Below are 3,379 nucleotides of genomic sequence, written 5' to 3'. Positions count from 1 at the left end.
TGGCTGATCCGGTGTTCCGGTCCTAGGTGCCGCAGTCCGGTTTACCGCTGCTGGATTGCTGGTCCCTGCTCCTGGCGTACTGAAGAGATTAATCGCATTGTAATCCGTCGGCAGGCGAGACTGATGCCTCCTCCTCAATACGTCATTCGAAGCGTTCTGATCCAGCAGGAGTCGATAATTTTCGGCCTGAATCATTTGTGAATGGGCATCTAAAGCGGCCCGTTCCTCAGCCATTCTGGTTTCCTCAGCCGCCAAATCCTCCTTGGCCTGAGTTATCTGATCCCGCAGTTTTGTGACCTCCGCGCTATGCCGATCTTGAGTCTCCGGGGTAACTGCCGTGGTCAACAACGTCGTCCAGGCGTCCAACAAACCGGAAAGAACTTGAGCCGGCCAGCGCGCGAGGCCTCGTGCCCCGGCTGCCGATCCGAAAACCATTGTTGCTGCAGTTGAATTTTGCAATGCTGGTTGTGTATCGGCCATGAAGATTGCGACCCGATTTGGCGTTTCAAAAGAGTCCGGAATACTGCTGCCATCGGAATACCCCCCCAAACAGGCCATCCTGAACTTGATACAAAGACTCGGTCTCACCGATGGATGACTCGCCATCGGAATAAACAGCCGTGTCACCCTCGGACACCGGTTCAGATTCGATCCCATGGGTACATCCTACGAACGCACGCTTCATGGCGGGCTGAATCCGGACAGGACTCGCATGCTGAGCCATCTCGACGAGGTCGGTGCAGATGTCTGGCTCAGGGCCCGGTTCACCGATCTTGCCGATGAAGACGTGAATTCCTCCGAAGGGGACCCGGTACCCGTACTCGATTGAGCCGGCGTCGGGGCCCCAGCCCGCGTCGTCGATGTAGAGCTTGCCGCGACGACTCTTAGTCATCCGGCCCACTGCATATCCCTTAAGCCATTCAAACTTGCCATCCAAGAACTTGAAACCATCATGCGACAACCCCATGGTGGGCGCCAACTGTCGTGGAATTATCACGTCAGATGTCCTAGTGAAAGGACTTAGTCGTGGAGCCATCGCGATCGGGTTAGCTTAGAGGGGTTAAACCGGACAAATGACACATGGAGTTTATACTGGCTCGGCCCCTTGCGGTGAAGGTAAAAGCCTATGATCCAGTTATGGTGTTCTTGATGTGGTCTCGATTACCAGGGAGCAAATATGCTTTGCCTAGTTCTTGAGTTGTTGTTTCTTGTCCCTGAACCGCCGCCGGGTCGTCCCTTTATATACACAGGTTGACGTCCGGCCGGTCTACAGAATTCCGAGGCCGGCTCATACAAGTGTCCGACTCGGTTTCTCCTTTCCCTGACTTACAATACAAGTTATACATCTATGGCGGTTTACTACTATGGGCCCTAACCCGCCATTTGGGCTCTGGGCCTCTAAGTCTTCATAGTTCAAGCGCCATAGCCTTCATCTTCATGGGCTCTTGTACAAGACTCCTTGTGAGTGTAATCCGGCCCCTCTTAGACGGTTTAACTCAGTAGTCATATCCCCAACATTGGGTATCTCGATGATTTGGTAAATTCAAATATCATGTTATTACATAATTCACAATTTAGATTAAGTATTATAGAATCAACCAATTCTAGATGTAAAAGAATATTCCTAGTTCGGTACATGAAATAATTTTTTTAAATATTCCTATACAAATTTCAGATATTCAATAAATGTTGACCATGATTAATTCTACAAACATCACAACTAATTAAACTAACATACAATTTTTTTCACGTGGCTCATAATGAGCCATTGACTTCATCGCAAAATTAAACCAGCATGCATATTTCAAAGTGATGATTCTGATAGGATGATTTGGTATTGTGGATGTTAATAGTTTTTTGTATACACTTAATCAAAGTTTACAAAATCTGATTTAAGGCATAGCTCACGAGAGAATAAAAACGGAGGAAGTACATAAAAACAAGGCACAATTCTGCATTGTGCTTCAATTAGTCCCCTTGCTTCATCTTGCAATATGAGCAATGAATTTCTGGAGGTCTAAATGCGACGACCCGTCCTCGGCCACCGAGGCGCGGATGGACACGCCCAGCGCATTTGCCCGCTCCCTCGCTTGCAATCCTTCCTCGGATACCATCGCCTTCTCGATGACCTCTCTGATGACCTCCGATGGCACCATCGAGCTGCGCTGCTCCAAGGGCCGCACGAGGAGACCAGCCTTGAGGTACTTGCAGATAAACTCCGCCTCCCACGGCTGGTCCGAGTGCATGGGCCAGGCCAGAATCGGCTTACCATGGCTCAAGCTCTCCATGGCCGAGTTCCAGCCGCAGTGGCTCATGAACGCCACCGTGGCGCCGTGCGCCAGGATCTCCAGCTGCGGTGCCCACCCGGTGATCACGAGCCCCGTCCCCTCGGTTTGCCTGGTAAATTCCGACAGCAACTTGGCGTGCTGGCCGTCAGTGCCTTCCTCGTGTACGTCGTTGACGCCGCGGTCGGCGTCACGCAGCACCCAGATGAACCGCTGCTTGCCGTCACGCAGCGCCGCGGCGATTTCCGCGACTTGCGCGGTGAGCAGCGAGGACGTGGTGCCGAACGATACGTACAACACCGACGCCGGCGGTTGTCTATCGAGCCAGTCAAGGCACCCGTGCCGCGCCTCCCCCGGCACCCTCGCGCTCGCGTCGAGGAGTGGGTTGAGTGGCCCGATGGCGAAGATCTTCTGGCCGCTGTACTCCGGACTCTGGGCTTCCACGTCGATGAACTCGCCCTCCAGCGCACGACACGTGTTGATGACCATGCCCCCGACCGCCGCTCCCTGCCCGTCATGCCACGTCCTCGCGATGTACTCCATAAACTCCTTGGACATGCACGCGTCGGCGGGGTGGAAGTCCATGCCGTGGTCGCGCAGGAGCCGGTGCCCGGCGTCCTTGAACGCGACGTTGTACGACATGGCCACGCACTGCATGCAGAACGCCTCGCCGTTGGGCAGGCGCCCCGCCTAGGCCGCGGCGAAGGAGCTCAGGCGATCGTAAACGACGACGACGCGGCGGTGGCAGGTGGAGAGGCTCCCGAGGAGCCTGGCGAGGGGGCCCGCGCGTGGGCGACGAAGGCGTCGAGCATGGGCATCAGGTGGGACGGGAAGGACGTGGTGACCGTGGGGTCGGGCGGCGGGCGCTCGTACGCGGGCAGGTCGAGGTCGTGGAACCGGATGGGGCGTAGGGCGCACGGATCCCACCCGTGCACGCGCGCGCGGGCCTGGTGGACGTGCGGCGCCGGCGCCGCGTAGTGCACGGACAGCCCGCGCGCCGCGAGATGCAGGGACAGGTGCAAGAGCTGGTTCAGGTGGCCCTGCGCGGGGAACGGCACCGCAACGATCGCGACGGAATCCATAGAGATTCCTAG

The 3,379-nt window shown here is 55.8% G+C and overlaps 1 pseudogene; it reads right to left on the bottom strand.

The window, feature by feature from the left end:
• Positions 1-1,891: 1,891 nt before the first annotated feature.
• On the bottom strand, positions 1,892-3,379 carry LOC119365258 (annotated as a pseudogene).

Source organism: Triticum dicoccoides, chromosome 2B (genome assembly GCF_002162155.2).
Source record: "Triticum dicoccoides isolate Atlit2015 ecotype Zavitan chromosome 2B, WEW_v2.0, whole genome shotgun sequence".
NCBI classification, from domain to species: domain Eukaryota; kingdom Viridiplantae; phylum Streptophyta; class Magnoliopsida; order Poales; family Poaceae; genus Triticum; species Triticum dicoccoides.
Note: the sequence above shows the minus strand (reverse complement) of the source record. Positions and strands in the feature narration are given on the sequence as shown.